The sequence below is a fragment of the Carassius gibelio genome, chromosome A25 (assembly GCF_023724105.1).
Source record: "Carassius gibelio isolate Cgi1373 ecotype wild population from Czech Republic chromosome A25, carGib1.2-hapl.c, whole genome shotgun sequence".
NCBI lineage: Eukaryota > Metazoa > Chordata > Actinopteri > Cypriniformes > Cyprinidae > Carassius > Carassius gibelio.
The window spans coordinates 544,652-565,735 of record NC_068395.1 but is presented as its reverse complement, the minus strand read 5'-3'; positions in this window follow the sequence as shown (position 1 = coordinate 565,735).

Genomic DNA, 21,084 nt, shown 5'->3' with positions numbered 1-21,084 from the left:
CAATTCTACGTTTTTTTCTCACAATTCTGAGCTTATTGTTCACAATTATTTTTTCTCACAATTTTAAGTTTATATCTGCAATCATGTTTATTTCATGTTCGCAATTTACAATTTTTCCCCACAATTCTGAGTTTTTACCTCACAATTCATAGTTTACAGTATATCTCACAATTCAAGTTTATTTTTCGCAATTCTGAGTTTACATTTGGCAATTCTGACAATTACTAGTTTGTGAAACAAGTCTTTGAATATTATAATAATAATTAATATTATTACTAGATACAAAAGTAGCGATTGCATAAATCGAATGGAATTTGGAATGTTCCAAAAAAATGGAATGTGCCCTTAACATTTGCATAACCAAGAAGAAAATATTTTTATAGCGTTTTAAATAACCGGACATTCAGAAAACATTCAGAAAGGGTTTTCATAACATAGTCAATATTTGTGTTAGCTGGGAATATTCTGACTCGCTGCTTTTGTCCCCCACACGGATCAGAAAAGCTGAATTTGTGATCGCAGTGAAGTCAAAGTCTTCACAGGTTTGAAACGACATCATGCTGAAGTAAATAATGACAAGAAGTTCATTTTACAATCTGGCAGTGATCTAACAACTGTCATATAAATACTAAAACACATTCTTATTGGGTAAATATGGCATCTTTACTACAAAATGTCAGCGTTTATCCTGACGGCAGTCAAGCGTTTTCAAAGCACGCTTGTTTTTCTAATTAAATGTTGGCAAAAGGTGAAGTTCCTGAACTCCTCATCGTCCAAAATAAAAACAGAACAGCTGTGGGCCACCATACAGATGTCTGTGCGCATGACTCAAACCGCAGGACGCTTTTCTCACGGCAAGCCACGCAGGGGTCAGAGGTCACTGTCATAGAGTTTCGTGGTGATTCGGTTCAGCATAAACGTATAGAAAGCTAGAGCGAGGAATGAATCTTTCACCGAGCTGATTTACAGGCACTCCCCGAGGTTTGCATTTGTAATTTATGTGAAAAAGGCAATAAGAGCGCTGTCGTTCTACACAGTAGATCAATATCCTATATTTGCTTTTCTTCCGAGAACAAAACTTCAGGTCATCAAAAGAGCACCAGGATGGTTTCTGGGATATTACGACTCAGTTGAGCTGCCAAGAAAACAGCATTGACTTAATTGCTAATTATATGTTTCAGACAGACGGAGTGAAAGAAAAATAGTTTAGCATGCAAAGCAGGACCACAAACGACAGCAAAAACTTCCTAAACATCTTAAAACGTGCAGGGCACGAGGCCTGAGAACGACAAACAGATCAGAAATGTGTCGTGTGAGTCCTGCAGGGAGTGGAAAGAGGAAAAACATCCTCCAGTGCTGCCAGATCAAACATCACAGCAAGCCCAGGGTCAACATCTCATATTATTTGTGTCAGACCAAACATGCATCAAACAGTGCAGCTAACCACATTTCATACTGCAATGAATCGAATCTGAACACAACACTCTTCACAACCAAAGAATTGTCAAGAGCGTGCAAATCACAAATACTAATGCAAACGCTTTCATTTGAGGCTTTTCTCTCATCAAGTGAGGAGAAACGAGTTTGTTTATTGTGCAAAAAAAAGCTGCATAGAGTTTGTTATGGACTGAACTGGAAGTTGATGTCATTGTCACAAGAAACGGGACATGTTCTCTCTTCTCTTGTAAAAGCAGATGCTTGTTTTTGTTTAGTTTTGGAAGAAATTGAAGCAAGGGCGCATTAATTTGATCAAAAGACATTTATAATGATACAAAGGATTTATTTTTCAAATAACTGCTGTTCTTTTGAGGTTTCTATTTATCAAAGAATCCTGAAAAAAAATGTATAACGGTTTCCACAAAAATATGAAATAATACATTTTAAATATATTCAAATAGAAAACTATGAAAGCCTGTTTCTGCCTCAGAATAATATATATATATATATATATATATATATGTGTGTGTGTGTGTGTTTGTGTATTTATTTATTATTTAGCTCACAATTCATAATTTCTTTTACAATTTTCTCGCAATTCTAAGTTAATTTTTTCTCAAATCCATTTTTTTGTGTGTGTCATTTCTTGCAATTCTGATAAGTTCTAAGCTTATATCTATCTATCTATCTATCTATCTATCTATCTATCTATCTATCTATCTATCTATCTATCATTTATTTTTGAGAATTGTGAGAAAAAGTTTGAATTTTTTTTTCTTCTTTTTTTTATGGCACAAAACAAGCCTCTATGACGTAATTTTAAATTGTATAATATATAAAAAAATATTATTTAATTTTTTTTTTATTACTGCATTTTCGATCAAATAAATCCTTGGTGAGCATAATAAACTAATTTCAAAAACCTTACAGATCATAAACAGCAGTTTGCATGATTAAATGTGTAATTTCATTTCATTGTTAGATTTGAACCTTGTTTTAAAAGCCGTGTAGACCATAGAAGTTATTTCTTTAAGACAGAAAGGGAGCGGATCTTGATGAAAGTCTATAGATGCAGGTGTATCCTGGTTGATCTTGTCCACTTTAACTAAAGGAAGCCATTCGTCTGGACAGCATGTTCTCTAGCGCACATTTAACCCCCGTACACAATCTGTCTAAAACCTTTAAATGCTGCCATCCGTCACGCTCCTTCTTTGTTGTGAAGTAATGAACGCAGGTGATGAATATCTCCAAATCCTCTAAAATAGTGCTATTGTCCACGAGCAGTTGGCTCTCACTATCTCGCACGAAGACATTTATTTGAATGAATGTGCCACGTTTAACTCTCAACCATTTCAGATGTGTTTTCATGCCTTGCATCTGTCTGCATGCATGTGAATAGCAAATAATGCATGAGATCAGAAGCTTTCAAATGCAATTCGGTCCACTTTTAAATGGGATTATAAGTTTATTACAGTATTTGAGAATTATTTTTGGATGTCCAGTCAATGCTTTACATGTGAACACTTCTTCTGTATATCATATATCATTTTTCTATCAAAATATCATTTTGCTTTATGATGCAGATTTTTTATATGTGGCCCAACACAATACTTTGTATTATTTTAGTAGTATGTATGTACTGTACTATTAATTAATCAATTTACGTTATATTAGCTTTTGTTTTTATATTTTTAGTTTTAGTAACTTTATTATTTTTATGTATCTATTTACCTTTTTTCTTTCCTGTTTTAATTTAGTAATTTTAATATTTCAGTTCATTGTCGTATTATTTTTATCTGATATTTATATTTAATTGTATTTTATTTCAGCTTTATTTCAATTATCAAATGTAAAAAAAAAAATACATCTTTACAGTTAAAAAACTAATTATTTGTTTTAAAATATATAAAAACGTTTTTAAATATTCAAAATAATAATTTTTATTGTTTAAAAAATGTTAATATTTTATTTTCAACAAACAGCAAATCATATTGAATTAAATAAGAAAAACTGAAATAGTATTTGCAAGTAAAGCACTCAAATAGTCATTCTCTATTTTATTGTCTTTATTGATGTCAGTAAGCCTTAATTCTCAATTAACGTGTCCATATGGACTTTTGTTGATCATATCTTTCCTTGTAAGTTCCCAAAAGTATAAAATGACATCCCCACCACATTTAACTTCTGTACGTTTTAGCTTTCCTCTGTCACCCAACAGCAAAATCTACAGTAGCATTTCTATGGCTTTGCAAAAGAGGAAAGAAATTGTATTAGAAAACACTCCAGCTTACTGCAAAAAGTATTAAACACAAAGCATTACAAATATAAAGAAAATATAAATAACATTGCTATATTTATGATGCTTCATAACTGTCTGCACCAGGAAGCCCCGCCCATACTCAGAGCTCATTGGACGAAAATCCTGCTCCTTATGAATATTAAACATCAAACTTAGAGTACCAGCACTGATTTGGGTCTAAGCTTCTTTACTTAGACATGTCCTAGAAACCACATAGCAAAAGCTAAATACTGAAAATGAATCAATGTTGAACATGGACACTTATTGAATCAATGTTCAACTGACTTGAGCTGAATAATGACATTAGTGTTTATTGCAATCTTTTCTCTTCTAGTGGACCAGGATGCACCTGGATTACACAGCTCACCCCGCTCAGGTTAGATATTAGCCCTTATCAAACACCCCATTCAAAAGAGACTGAGATCAAAACCTGAATAAGAAGCACACATGCATTGATCTGGCAGATTAAAGACGGGAAGTTACAATGGCAGCTTGTTATGCCGAGTTTGAAGCTCTGCCAGACAGAGTCCGGATCAGTTTAGATGAATACGGTGTCTGCGGAGGGTCATAGAGTCGAGAGGAACTTTACTCTAGTCAAAGCTGTCTCCAGATGCGAAACAACATCCGTCAGATCTCCGTTAGAACTGTGGGAATGTGTTTACGATGGTGCAGATCAGGAGAAAACTATGTGGAGGAACCCACTGTAAACATATTAGAGCGATATGAGTTAAGATGAAAAGCTGTACTAATGTCAAAGCAGTGGTTATATGGCATCATTTGGAATGATGTGGGAAGTGTTTTAAAATAGCAGCTTAATTTTTTTTTTTTTACAGTATAATAAAATTATAGAATTTTTTTGGATTCTTTGTATAATATTTTAGTTTTTTTTTTTTTTGAGAATTTTAATTTTAGTAAATTAAATTTTGTAACATAAATATTTATTTTTCTTAGCATATTTTTTAATGTGTAGAGTAAGGAATCACAACAGCGTTATTTTAATATTATTCATATTATATTGTAGTATATGTTATTATTTTTAATTAGATCATTTGTTTGTATTTTTAGTTTTCATTTTATTTGTATAATTATTTTAGATTTCTATGTAGCCTTCATTTTAATGGCAATTTTAGTTTTATTAATTCCAGTACTTCAACTTAATATTATTTTTCATTTCATTTTTATTAAATTAATATTTTTATTCTAGTTTTTTGTTAGATTTTAGTTTTTAATCTGCTGAATATCTTATTATTATTATTATTATTATTATTATTATTATTATTATTAACTATTACAGTATTTATTAATAGCGTTTATTTTTGTATTTTCAGTTTAATTTTAGTTAAAAAAAATTGTTATTTTGCCATTTATTTATTAATCTATAGATTGTCAGTTTTACTTATTTTTAGTACTGCTACTGTAAATCATTTATTTCATTTAGTGGCAACATTTATAAAATATGTATTTATATATGAAAATATTTTATTTTGTTTATCACAGAAAAAAATAGTATTTTACTATATATTCACATAGAAAACTATTATTTGAAATTTGAATAATATTTCAAATTTTTTACTGTTTTACTGTGTTTTTTATCAAATAAATGCAGCCTTGGCGAGCAAAAGAGGCTTTAGGTTGAAACACGTTTACATAAAAAAAATGACAAACTTTTGAATTGTAGTTTAAACGCATTGGTTGGTTTGTTTGACCAGCCTGACACATGAATATCAGCTCCACCAATCGTGTGAGTTTGGGGCGGGGCTATCACTTTATCTGTCCAATGGCAAGGGCAGGATGTTTTACAAGCCTTTTTTGGAGAGGCTAGTGGCGCGGAAATCACGAGTACAAGTGTTTGGATGTAGGTCAGATGAAATGTATTCAATTCAGATTCGGAATCAGGAAAAGTTCATTTCGGTAAGCTTTTTCTGGGTGATGGTGTAAATGTATCTCTCTAAAAGGAATATCACTTTAGCTTCCTTTGAGTGAGCTTTTGCCCTCTAGAGCTCCAAACAGTCAAATGCAGGCCGACAGGAGGTGATAACCCGTCCTGATAACCACGTGAGATATGACTGATGTGTTCATTCGGTGGATAGGGATTAGGAAGAGAGGAATGGACAGATGACGGGGGAGGACGAGGATGAAGAGGAAATGGGATGATGTTAAAAGGAGACGCGGATGTCATGATACCATTAAGGATCATAAAAACTTTGGCATGTTTGACTTTCTTTTTTTGTAAAGGTTTTGGGACTTGATTTGTATTAATTTACAGTTTTAAGGGTTATTCTCACTTCTGAATATTTAAAGTTTAGTCATGTGACAGGCAAGAACCAAATGCATTTAGCAACTGTATTGTGCCCCCTGGACTGTAAACACAGAAGATATCATTAATCACTACATCATTAGAAGAATGGCATCTACGCTAATATTAGTCTGTTTCTCTCTTATCCTTGCCGCTGTCGCCTCTGGCTTGCTTAGTTGGGGTCACTTCATCTACAGCGATATCATTGACTTGATTGCAAATAAATGCACAGACACTATTCAACTGAACAGAGATGACATCACTGAATTCAATGATGAACTGCCTTTAACTATCATTCATCAGAGGTTGGTGAGGTGAGAGTCAAATCCAACACTGGTCTCATCAGCACCTCTAATAAATCTCCATATCAAATCACACAGATGCTCACTAAAGAAAGGGGATGCTTTTTACTTGGACCAATAAGAAACCACATAGTAACGTCCTGGCGACCAATCACAACATGGCAACCGGTTTTGCCCAGGAAAGTAAGTTTAGCTGCAGTCAAAACGTCTTGTTCGTTCTTCTTCTCCACACTTCTCACTCCTGCCTTCCCACACATAAACACACACTGCGTCCCAGTGGAAACGAGGCTGATAATCATCTCTGTAAATTCCAGCTCCGTTCAGAGGTGCAGAAAGGAGCGACATGCTACATAAACAGCCAGAAGCTCTGAGGAAAACACACACACATGCTTTCGCACGCCTCATGTAGGGCTGTCAAGCCGGGGCAGATCGCAGGTATGTGAAGAGCCTTCAGCAAGATGATGGTTAGAGAGAGGACAGATCTGACATGCAGGAGGTATCGTGACTGCTTTATTAACATAAGATGTGCGTCAATAAACACAATTATGAATAAAATTAAAACCTCTGGTTATTTTAAGGCATGCAGAGCTCAGAAACATCATCTCGGCCTGTTGCATCATCTCCATTCATGGAGACTTCCAGTTGATAATGGTTTATTTCTACAGCATAAGGTGACTTTTCACATTTCCAGGCTGTGTTTCCAAAGACGGTTCCTAGACATCCAAGTGCAGGCCAAAGACAACTGGTCAAAATGAAGCGACCAGTCCTTTTTTTAGCATTTGTGCATGGAGCAGCCGCCGTGGTTTGGGTAAGATGGGCTGTTGTTGGGAAAGAGGTGGTGTGCCCGTGGAGGAGAGACCCGTGTAGGAACGCAGTGTTTTCTTCTAGCTGTGAGTCACTCTTTCTGTTTATCTGCAGGCAGTCTTGCAGTCATCGTTCCATGGAAAGCGTCCGGACACCATGCCAATCGTCTTTTCCCACATGTGGGCCACCGCACTCCATTTGAGGAACTCAGTACTGGTGGCTAAGGAAAGACACCTTCCCATGTGGTTTCCCTCTGGACGTCGTCCTCTTGAATGATGACGGCATGCTCCACATCAGCAGCTGATCGGACAGGAACAGGTGCACGCTGTGTTCATCTCAGTTTATACGTCATAATTGAGATTCATGCATCATCAGCTGAAGCGGAATAAATCATCTTTCCATTGATGCATGGTTTGTTAGGATCGGACGATATTTGGCTGAGATACAACCGTTTGAAAATCTGAGCGTGCAAAAAAATCTAAATATTGAGAAAATCATCTTTAAAGTTGTCCGAATGATTTCTTAGCGATGCATCACTAATCAAAAATTAAGTTTTAATATATTAACAGTTGGAAATTTACAAAGTATCTTCATGGAACATGATCTTTACTTAATATCCTATTGATTGTTGACAATTGTAACCAATTTTTTTAAAATATTTATTTATATTATATACAATCGCATATGCATAATGCTAATGAGAACAATATATAAACATATATAATGTGGTTAATATGCAAATCCCGAAGAAAACAAAAATGTTTAATTGTCGTAAAAATAGGCTTAAGTACTTCATATATTTATACAGTATGTATATTTATATAAATATATAATGCTAATGAGAAATGTATAATATATATATAGATATAAAGTATAATTTACAAATGAAAAAAAAACAGTTTAGCAAAATACAATGCATTTTTGGTGCAACATATGCATATAAATATGACCCTTATTCCTCCACTGTTTCACATTTTCATACATCACATTACAAAAGCAAGCTTCAAAGTTGATTGATTTGCATATGCAGTGGTTTATATGTACGCTGTTATTGCGTTCACAATGAAACTTGGGTGGCTGTCGTCAACCCGGTTTTGTTTTCGCAGAGACAGTTGAACCCACAACAAGTCATCCTTCTGACGCTGTGATGCCAATAACCTCGCATGCCTGATGTGACACCGATAACATCGGCAGATCGACTCTCTTGGCTGTGTAAATCTATTAAAAAATGTTTTTTGCTAGGACTATCCTGTTATATCTTGGCAGCGTTGGGATCCGTTCTCATAAGAAAGAGCTCCTTAATGCCAGTGTGCACAGCATCGGGGTCCAAGAAAAGCTCACAGATAGCCGCAAATCTAAATGCAGCCGCCGGACCACGAGGCACACAGCCCGACCGTGATCGCCAAGAGCATCGGACACCTTTGGGTGCACGTATGCAAGGCCAGTTACACAATGGATCTATGACCAAACTGCTTTTCAATTTCAACAAGGCACTAGCTGGCATTAAACACAGGAAATATTATATCATTAATGGTTTTCCTGCCACATAGCATTGTGGTAGCAGAACGTGAAGCCTGTAAAGATGCTCTGGTGGAAAAACCTTGCAACACCTCTGTTGACAGGAACAGAAGCGTCCTTCTCAATGGATCACATGAGAAACCATAATTTGTGGCTTTTCCCCTCCATTTTCACTTCTGCATACACTCACCACGTTACAAAATGCGTTTGGCTCTTTCCATGGCTCACAGCGTAAACTTCTACTCAAATCCCACTGATGTTAGCATGGCTTCTTCATTCCTTAATATGATTGTTTGGATCAGGTAAAATTATCAATTATTTCTTAAAACTGGAAGTCATTAATCTAGCTACACAAAATTAACAATGCTCATGGGTTGAACTTAAAATAAGTGTTTGCTTTGCATAGAAGTGAATCATACAGCATAAAAATATCTCATTTGCAAAGCACGATGACCGAGTGTTTCTGCATCTATTGTCTTTCCGTAATGAATGTTTGGAATATCTGTGGTAGGATTCCTGTAGGAACAGGACAAAAACAAATCCTTTCAGTCTCCATGTGGCTCACTGGTACCTCGCTCAAGAGCATTCCTGGTCTGTCCACAGATAACCCACTTGGCATAAAGAGCGTCCACATGAGAAACTGAGCAATCCACATGTAAGCTTTATGTAATGTTGGAAGTGGTACACTCTGAATGTTTGTTTATTCTTATTTTTTTATTATAAAACCTGAAAGAACGGAACTCACAGGGTCATGCTGACAATTCCAGCTTTAGCAAACACAACTTTGTAACTTGAGTAAAGGGAAAACATTTATATATATATATATATATATATATATATATATAGTTTTTTATTTTAATTGATAGAGCATCAAGCAGAATTGCCATCCCAGTTTACTTCCAGCAAATTGTCAGGAAAAAGCCTGGAAGAAATGAATACCTAAAATAAAGTGTTTATCAAAGCAACAAACTTTATTACCAAGAAGGCACATTTATTAATAAAGCACTTCATACAGAAGAATATTTACTGAGGAATCCACTATTTTGTAATGACAATTTTCACCTGAGATTCGGAGCCAAATTAGAGGAGGCTAAAATAACTTTAGAAAGATGGCAGCAGCGTTATTTTACTTTTAAACAATGATTGCTAGGTATATTAATAAAATCTGTTGACTTTAGCAATCTCTGTTGCATTATACGCCAATGGTGACAGATAAAAAAATGGAGAAAAAGCACTTTTCATATATTTTTCCCAAAGTTCGCGAGTCTGTCAAGTCAAGAGATATTAAAGATCCCTTTAGTTTCTGGTTCTTAACAAGCTTTTATTTTCTTATCCTCATTTTTAAGGCCCAATATGGTTAAATTTCAGAAACACTGGGATCTCAATGTGGACCTCTGTAAAATAGTGGAGTAAATATTCATCCATTGCATTTAAGATTTTGGCTTTCTTTTTCATTCATGTATTTCTTTCCCCAGAATATAAATTTGGATTTTTGAAATGGCACGGATTAAATGACACACATTTTTCTTTTAGTAAGTCAGGGGTCGGCTGCATATTTTTAGCCCCTGCTAGTATGAAATGTATAAATGGGTGCAAAATTTAGTTTGGAGTTAAGTTGACAAGTCTTTTGTTAGTTTTTTTAGGGTTTCTGGTCTAAAAGTTATTCATATGTGCTCTCCTTGATATTTGCGAACATGTTCTCTGTTGTCTCTACCTGAAGGTGATAAGGTGAGAAATGGGAACATATCATAGTCACGAAAAAACATGGACTTTCCACAGAGTACAGCGATCCGTATGAACAGGAAACAATAACACTGCGCTTGCCTTTACACAAAAATCTAAAGTTCATGTGGGCTGTCGCTCCTGTCTTCACAGCCTCATGTTCACCACATCGACTTGATCTGTCTTTGTGGTTTTCTTCTTTGCCATGAGAATATGCGTTTCATATTTCACATTTCAGATGGGCTTTGCACAAGAGCGTTATTCAGTGGTTTCATCAGTCCAGCGCACTTCCTTTGAAAACACCAGACAGACTTTGGGAACTCTGTGTTGTGATGCTGAGATTGTGCCGTGTTTGCTGACCCATTGACCGACGCTTAGCTGCATGTGCATAAAATAGAGGTGCTCCTAAAGCATTCTGGACACAGACTCAAAATTTTAGAATTTCTAGAATTTTAATTGTTACGTAGAAACCAACAGTTCACCGGCAGTAAATTTGTCTCACAGATTAATCCCACTAAAATGCAGCTTTAGGAAACAAAGCTAGGCTTAGAAGAAAGAGACACTTCCCCATGGGTTGCGGAATGGGGATGAAGAGATTCCCAGTTCAGGTCAACAACTTCTAGGACGGATCTCTGCCCTCTCGAGACTGACCTTTCACTTTTGACCTGATAATCTTTGGGTTTGCTTAATCTTACAAGATGCCTTCCCGGAATTTAATCATTGGCGAGGAAACGGTGGGAAAACTAAGTGTTTTAATCGGATGCCAAGCACCTCCAGGAATCCATTCCCAGTTCTTTGAGGAGCAAGGAGAGCGAAAGAGAGCAAATCTGGCCAAGAACACAAGCCTTTATCTGATGCTCTGGTAATTCCACAGATTACACCCTAACGTTGTCTCAGGAAGCCCAAAGTGAAAGGCAGTGGATTTGGAAGACCACTGGTTTCAGGGGCTATGGAATGTTAGGGTCACGGGTTGATCAGTGGTGGCATTTAGTTTGAGGTTTCTATATCTACTGTATATGCACCAATATTTAAAAAGCAATGGCTTTTGGTACTGTATCTGTGTTTCAGAACATGGTATGCAATTATGATTCAATGAGGAACATTTAAAATCAATAAAATCTTATTTCCAATGCACGAAAGGTTTTCTATGCACTCTTAAAACAAAGGTTCCAAAAGAGAGTTTTTATAGTCATGCTTTAGAAGAATCAAGTGGAGGAGACCTTTTTCCACATCAAATTTGGCCAAGAGCACAAGCCTTTATCAAATGCTCTGGTAATTCCACATGTTACACCCTACCGATGTTTTCATGAAGTTGAACCAACCAGCCAAAAGAAAAAAGGGAGTGGATCTGGAGTCAGAGCCAAGGCTTCAAGCCGTCAGTTCTGGGAGCCGTGGGCTAGTTGGGGCTGGTTGGTCGTACTGGTGCTGTGCTTGGGAAGAGGGTATCAGGAAGGCTTCAGCTCAAACATACAAGCGAAACCAGAACATTCCAGTGGTCACTACTGCTTCCCTGCTCACCAGAGCTGAAAATAGGGCAAGTGACCTCTCCAGAAAGGTTGTGTGTTTTGGACAATACCAGCATCCCTCGTGGTTTCAATAAAGTAAACTTTTTACACACACACACACATACACAACGTAATACAGTCTTTTTGGGAAAGATGCAACAAGTTTTTCACACCAGGATTTGGGGATCCTCTGCCATTCCTCCTTGCAGATCCTCTCCAGTTCTGTCAGGTTGGATGGTAAACGTTGGTAGACAGCCATTTTCAGGACTCTCCAGAGATGCTCTATTGGGTTTAAGTCAGGGCTCTGGCTGGGCCATTCAAGAACAGTCACGGCGCTGTTGTGAAGCCACTCCTTCATTATTTTAGCTGTGTGCTTAGGCTCTTTGTCTTGTTGGAAGGTCCTGAGCACTCTGAAGAAGGCTTTCGTCCAGGATATCCTGTACTTGGCCGCATTCATTTTTCCCTCGATTGCAACCAGTCGTCCTGTCCCTGCATCTGAAAAACACCCCCACAGCATCCCAGACAGCAACATAGTGTTGGCCCAGATCCGGCCCACATCTGGCCCGCATGAAATCCATGTGGGCCAGATGTGGGCCAGACCTGGGCCGAAACTGCTTGCTGTCTGGGATGATTCCACCACCACCACCATGCTTCACTGTTGGGACTGTATTGGACAGGTGATGAGCAGTGCCTGGTTTCTCCACACATAGGAACCTCTTAGGAACCTTAGGTGCAGCAGAAATGTTTTTGTAACCTTGGCCAGATCTGTGCCTTGCCACAACTCTGTCTCTGAGCTCTTCAGGCCGTTCCTTTGACCTCCTGATTCTCATTTTCTCTCTCATGCACTGTGAGCTGTAATGTCTTATATAGACAGGTGTGTGGCTTTCCTAATCAAGTCCAATCAGTATAATCAAACACAGACTCAAATGAAGGTGTAGAACCATCTCAGGGATGATCAGAAGAAATGGACAGCACCTGAGTTAAATATATGAGTGTCACAGCGAAGGGTCCTCAAATGGGATGAGCGGCGTTTGACTTGGAGAGAACATTGGTAAAGACTCAAATATCTTTAATGCCTTGTCACGTATGAATTGTGTGAGACCCTTCCCAAACATGTCAACATATCAGGCATTCAGACTTGCAGTGAACTGGTGTTGGGGCTACACAATTGGACAACAGTTTTGATGAAACACACTGTAGCTTTCTGACCATTGTGGATTGGTTGCTTTCACTGCACCAACATTGACAGCTCTATACTTCTCACATTGGATCGTATGGTGGCATTTAGCTTGAGGTTTCTGTATTTATAAGCACCAATATTTAAAAGCATTGCCTGTTGGTTGCCACGTTTTGGAACACAGTACACTTTTAAAAATAAAGGTTCTTTACTGACTTTGGTGGTTCCATGAAGAACCTTTAACATCCATAGAACCTTTCCGTTCCACAAAAAAAAAAAAAAAAAAATATTTATGTTAGAAAAAGGTTCTTTGGATTTTTTAAATGTTCTTCATATAGTTTGTGAAATTTAGTATAATATTTGTGGTTTTGTGTAAAGATTACACTGGACAGTGGATTTCTAGTTTCTAGTAGCATGATGTGCTTTGTTCTAGTCTTTAATTTAGTGGAAAATAATTTAAGTTAATTAAGAAAATTATGTTTTGAGTGCTGTTAGGCCATTTCAGACCAGAAACCAACCAGCAACCAACTAGTGACACCAGATAATGCTGATCAGGCTGGTTTTTGGATCCTGGTTGACCTGCAAATGACCAGCTAAAACCAGCTACCATTTTCCAAAACGCAGGGTTATGATGTCTCAATGAGTTTACTGCTATTTTAAAATATTCCTCGTTGTCTTTTAAGATTCGTAAATGCAGTGAATTGCCGCTCTTTACAGTGTTTACCAAATAATCATTAACTATGGCAGTCATGGAAAGCACATCACTGCAACTTACAATTGATTTCCTCCATGGTGAAGTTAAGGGCAACCTACAATGTGCGGAAAAATTGGGAAGCACTCTTTTTTTGTGGGTTTACCCATTCTGGTTTTTCAGTCTTGCGTGCATCATCATGTTCAGAATGGGGAGGGCAAACTGAAGCATATGAGAACCAGAAAACAGAAAAATAAACATGCATACAGAGTTAAATCTCTGGTGTTTGTTTGGGTCTTGCGTCTCATTCCAAGACGCTCATTTGTTTTGTCTGTAGTTGTGCCTGGTTGTTTGTCTGAGGTAAATTCTCTAGCTCCTGGGTTTTTGATCGTCAGAAGCAAGTACTATTGCAAGGCCTACCAGGAGGAAATATTGCTACTGCGTTTGATTATCTAGCAAAGTCTGTAATAGCATTTGCATGATGCCAAAGAAGAGTTGTGTGGGAAAATGCAATGTACAACTCAACCACTAAAGACATTCATCACTTTGCAAACAGAATTGTGCAAAATACTAATTTAAACAATGCAAAAACAAAATGTATTTATGTAATATATATGTAAATGTATATATATGTTTTTTACTTGTTTTGCCATACAAATATCTACATGCTCTTGTATCATCGTACGCTTACTTTAGATGCATAATTGCATATCATGTCTTGTTTTCTGAAAATTTGTGAAAATTAAGTCAGTTTTACTTTAAACTGGAAAATATATCTAGCCAACAGTGCCAGAAACATAAATTAATTCAAATAAATATAAATTAATTCAAATGATATATATATATATTTTTTTTTTTCTGACCTGTTTGGCAGATATTTGCTCTTTTTAAGTATAAAGTTGCTTAATTTGACTATTTTTGACTTGTTTTTACCATGTAGTCATCTTAAAATTCTTACAGTATATCATCATACATTTACTCAAGATGCAGAATAATAAAGCATTACGTCTTGTTTTCTGAAATATGTATGAACATGAAGTGAGTTTATACTTTAAACAAGAAAAAAAAAGTCACTTAATTAAAAAAAATAAATCTTTCAGGGAAATGTTTTTATATCTTACCTTTGCTTCTCATGTAAATATCTTGATATAGAAATGTTAAGATATTTAATAAAAAAATACAACACAGTGTGGGGTTAGCTGAAATGTAAGATTTAATAGTTTTTTGTTGGCATATACATCACCTTTATTCTTGTCAGCCGTCAGACTATAATTGATTTGATTGATTTCAACCTGTAAAACTTCATATTTCCTCTTGCAAACGTCTGTTTTCATGAGCCAAGCGTACAGTGTGAAGTGGCTTATAGAATATGAGACTCACTTAGATATGCTTGCAGACAAAATGCTATCAAAGAGCTGAAAAATCGGGCTTGGGGATACATGCACCGTGCCATAGGGCTCCGTGACAGATAAAACAGTGCACTATTAACCTTCCCAGAGTAAATAAACACCATGCACTCACTGTGCTGGATCACGTATCTGTGTTTTGGACACACAACATAACCCATTCACAATAGATCCAGAGACTAGCCGGTGGAAATACGGTACGCTCCGCAAACTCTCGATTTAAGAGCTCAAACGTTCAGAAAACTGGACAGCTCATTGTCTATCAGATTGTCCATCAAAACAAAAATAGCCGCAGCCTTCCAGAAGTCACAGTTACTGGGTTTTTTGGGAGTGGTGAGGCTTGCAAAGAGCCAGAGAGTTTCGGGAACTGTACAAGAGACTGTGAAAACATAAACAGACAGATCTACGTTCAGTGGTTTGGGTTGAATATTCCTCTCACTGAGCGTTGGGGTTTTATTACAGAAGCATTATCAGCTTGCTATAGTCACAAATAACAACACAGAGAGTGAAAAACAAGGATTACGACATTTCATATCACTGCAATGGTAAAAAACTTTTGAAGTGAATCAGTTTATACAGTGCGAACAGTGAATGTTTAATAAATGAATCTTATTATTTATGATTATTGTTACCTTTTATTTGGAACTTGATGGATGCAAGTCAAAAAATAAAATAAAATAAAACACAAAATTACGAATGCAAAATTTTTTACTTTATATTTACGTCTAATGTACATACCGTATATAAAAAAGTAACAGTGAGCAACTTTCCAAATAATTACTAAATCAAGTACATCACTGCTATTATAAAATTCGTATATACTTTTAATAATCATGTTTGAGTTGTCTTTTTTTAATAATAGAGTTAATTAAATACTTCACAAATTCATCTTAATATTTATGATTATTTAATGGAGGCAAACCAAAAATAAATTAATGGATGAATGCTTTGTAAGATTAATGATTTTTAAAAAAATTCAACATTTTCCATTTAAATTAATTCAGTAAGTTGTAATTTCCTTGTCATTAACTATGAAATTCAGTAACTGTTTGTTAGTGATTTATTTATTTATTTATTACATCTAGCCAAATCTGTCAGCTGACACATCTCTATCATCAGACCAAAAGCCTTCAGATCAGAGGAGTAAAAGCAAACTGAGGGGAACAAAAGCAGATGGTGAGGACGGGTTACAGTCAGTGGCGTTTCTGTCAAAGCTGAGATAAAATCAGCGTATTGTTTGACTGTGAGGCACGTAAAGCCTGTTTCTAGATTAATGAGGCCCTCATGTGTCACTCTTCCGCCTCTTACACATCCATTCAGGAATGATGAAGGAGAATAAACCGTGTTACGTTTGCACACTCACATGTACGTGCTGGAATTTAAAATTAGACATTTAATATCTCAGTAGTTCAGAGTCCTTCTTATAACTTAATGGTTTTTTTTTTTTTTTGTAATACTTTTTTATTTAGTCTGTTATAATATTTTTGCCGAATGAATTACATTTTCCTCTGGGAGTGGAGACACCACTGAATAGTGCTGCTGAGGATTACCCACAATCCCTGTGTGCCCAAAGCAGAACATAACATATTACATAGTGGGCATAAAATCATAGCCAGACTGCTGTTAAAAGAGCAATTTTACCATTGCAGCAACAATGACATGATTTTCATCTATGATGCCAAGGCACAGTCATTTAGACTTGTTGTTTAGGTTATTGTTTTGAATTGTTTAGTTGAATTTATTCATTTTCTTCCTGCTTCATTCTGGAACAGTCTGGTGGCTTGGGGAAATCTTTTTCCTGTTACTCAGATGTATTAAATGAGTTCTGAATGGATACTTCATGGTAATCATCAGTCGTTGAGAAGGACGAGGGACCACTTTCATCCTTCATAAACTATTACATGCAGGAAAATATGAAGAACCCTTTGTATGCCCTAATCGCTCACCACCGCTCCCAGCGTCCCTTCAGAGGAGACCTACATGGTTGACTTTTCCAGAGGCTTCTATGGTTAGCGGTTTAAACAGGACGCCCCTGTCAAGCGCACCCTCCAGAAGATCTTTATTCTGGGGCTCTGGTCCAAAACCCAGTGAGGTGCCTAATTAGTGAGCATTTCTAGGCATCAAAGACTAAAGTTAAAATGTCTAGAAAAATCTTTCGTAACGTGTCAAAGTATCACATAACAAGGGGAATTCAATAAAGACCTCAGAGAGTGAATTTATTGAAAGAATAAGTGTCTCACCAGGGTGTGAGTTGGGTGAGGAGTGAACCCTGACAGACCTGCGAAAACTGCCCGAATCCGGGAGAGCCCATCCGCGTTGACGGTCCCCTCTCGATGTCGCACGATGAAGTGGATGTTTCGATGTGGAAAGCAATTCGGAATGGAAATATTGATATTTTATTCGTTAACAACATACTTTTCGTACCTTCATTTCAGTAAATGTTATGAAATAAGAGGGATCGCGAATCATTTGAGTCAGTTTGGGAGTTCGGATCTGGATCGCGAATCATTTGAGTCATTTGGGGATCGCGAATCATTTGAATCAGTTCGGGAGTTCGGAGCGGGTTCGCGAATCTTTTGAGTCAGTTTGGGAGTTCAAAGCGGGATCACGAATCATTTGAGTCAGTTTGGGGATCGCGAATTATTTCAATCATTTCGGGAGTTTGGAGCGGGTTCGCTAATCATTTGAGTCATTTGGGGATCGCGAATCATTTGAATCAGCTCGGGAGTTCGGAGCAGGTTCGCGAATCATTTGAGTCAGTTCGGGAGTTCGGAGCAGGTTCGCGAATCATTTGAGTCAGTTTGGGGATTGCGAATCATTTGTATCAGTTCGGGAGTTCGGAGCGGGTTCGCAAATCATTTGAGTCGGTTTGGGAGTTCAAAGCGGGATCACGAATCATTTGAGTCAGTTTGGGGATCGCAAATTATTTCAATCAGTTCGGGAGTTTGGAGCGGGTTCGCTAATCATTTGAGTCAGTTTTGGAATCGCGAATCATTTGAATCATTTCGGGAGTTCGGAGCAGGTTCGCGAATCATTTGAGTCAGTTTGGGAGTCGCGAATCATTTGAATAATTTCGGGAGTTCGGAGCGGGTTCGCGAATCATTTGAGTCAGTTTGGGAGTCGCGAATCATTTGAATAATTTCGGGAGTTCGGAGCGGTTCGCGAATCATTTGAGTCCGTTTGAGAGTTCGGAGCAAGAATCATTTGAGTAAATTCTGGAGTTCGGAGCTGGTTCGTGAATCATTTGAGTCAGTTTGGAAGTTTGGAGCAAATTGGCGAATCATTTTAGTCAGTTTGTGGTTCGCGAATCATAGCTGTATATGGATAGGCATTTTCAACTAATTTAGTAGCTAGTTCGTTTTCCACGCGTGTTTAGGTGTGATATGTCAACTTGTACTTTTTGTTTTAATGATGGAGCATCTGCTTCAACGTCAGATTAAATTGCTCGACCAGCCCATCGGTCTGGGGTTGGTAGAACGTGGTCTTCAGTTCTCTTACTTTCAGGAGACGACAGAGGTCGGCATTAGTCGGGACATGAAAGAGATGCCCTGATCAGTCAATATCTCGGTGGGGATGGCGACTTGGCTACAGAGGCAATGCCTTGGATGTGGCCTTGCGAAGGGTTACATATTCTGGGTTGCGAGTGGCGTAGTCCACTATCACGAGGATGTGTTCGCTAATACTGAATACCCAGTGTGTACTTGTACTATTTACTTTCTTATTAGAGTTCTGTGCTTTAAGCTTAAAGCAGCACATAGCTGTTCTGCATCACCGTTCAAGGGAAACCGCAGTAGTACAACACATGTTCATGGACGTGTATATTTTTGTTATCTCTGAATGTCAGTGTATACACAAACGTCTTTTTCACCAGGTCAAAAGAAACTTGAGCATAACTGCTATTAGCATATTAGCATTAGGTCTCACGGTGGCAGGTTTCTGAACCAGAACGAAATTATTCGGACAGGAACTACCGGAGAACCTCATGTTTCAGTAAACAGAAACCCCAGCCGCCAGGGTCAATCGCTTAAACACACATCACACGTCCAGTCCCGGGGTCACACCGTGTCTCATGGATCTTCTTAGTCTCACAGATAAACATGACAAAATTAAAAGGTCAATGCGATGGTGATCTTGAATTATGCACTTTCATTATTTTACTAGATCCACAAAAACTAATTTTAGTCTTTAGTAATAATAATAATAAATTATGAACTGATTCATAATTTTAAATGAGAAAGCATTTTTATTCATTTATTAGCTTTTTATAAATGTAGATAAATGTTGTGGTTTACAATGTATTAATACACTGGTGCATATTTCTGCATATTTTTCTTTTGTGTTCACAATTTTTTTTTTTTTTTTTATTAATGGCCATATAGACTATATAGACTTTTTTTGTTGGTCTTGTTCTTAAACAAAAATATCTTAATACCCTTGAACCAAGATTTATAAATCTGATTAAATATAATGCACTTCCACAGACAGATGGAGACATTCAGTAATGAGTTTTCTGTTTAGAATCTAAGGCATCACTATTAATATTTGGGTACTGTCTGTCTCTATCCAACATTATTTCCCAGATTATTTAATGTGTTTGTAAAATTATTTTAATTATTTATTTGTGAATTTTGTGATTTTTTTTTTTTTTTTTTTTTTATAATTTAGTTTCATTTTTGTTAATTTATTTGTTATATTTTATTCATCTTTATTTATTTTATTTTATTATGTTTTATTTGTATTTATTTTTTTGCTTCATTTTGTTTTTGTTTTTATTTATCTGTTTTGAATTAAGTTTTATCAATTTAAGTTTTTATTTTTGCTTTATTTTTTGTTTAAGTCTAATTTATTTTAATTGTTTTTATTTGTATTTTTAGTTTTATCTAATAATTTTTTAATCTATTTATCATTTTGTTTTTGTTTTTTATAACTTTTGCTGTATTTATTACTTTAAAAATAGACGAGCTGTGGCCATGAGATCATATTTTATTCATGAGTCACTTAAGAAAAAAACACAACTATTTTACATTTGCATAGCTGACAATGAAGCGCTTGGATAACACGATAGTTCGGTCGAGTTCCTCTGACGCTTGTGTGTTCTGGGAAGGTGCAGAGCTAACTGAAAACACTCACACCTGACAGCAGCTCTACACAGAGTAATACCCAAATATTATCACATGCATGAGCGCTCTGTGTTAGTCGTAACATCTCACAGGATGAGCCAAACATCATTGTTTAGGGTTGTGTGCTTGCAAACCCAGACCAAACAGCCGTCTTGTTTTGTTTTCAGATTGAGAAACCCTAAAGCTCAGGGTTCAAGCGTCCTGATGTCATTAATCTGAGAATAACCATTACTGAGACTGACACACCGGGGCGGACAGCATTCACGCTGTAAAAACTCCCGGAAGTGCTGGAAGTTGTCTAAATGTCACGCTAAAGTAAAAGTGTTGTTTATTTCTCTGTGTGCTCGCAACAAACTCTCAGGGTTCGGTCACTTCAGTCTAGTGTTATTCATGGTTTTGTGACAGAGCCCTGATACTCTCCTCATGTTTGGTTCATGTTGGAGCGTGGTGTTCAGATCCCGGTCATGTCTTGCTGAGTTCCGGTTTCGTGTCGGGGACCTATTTACTAAAGCCACTCGCTGCCGGTGAGCCCGGGTGCGAGGGCCCGGTCATCGCTGCTTGCAGCTTTAATTTGATTATTATTGCTATTAAAGAGCCCTTCTCATTGCATCATTGAGTCCTCGCCTCATCCCTCTACCCAAACCCTGACACAAACTTGAGCTTTCAAACAGCCATTCACTTTAAATAAAGCTGCAATTGTGAATTAAGTAGCATTTATTTATTAGCTACTCTTAGGAGGAAACAGGATTTCAGAGGCACTGCAGAAAATAGATTTTGCTCACGTTACGCATAAGATCATTGTATTTT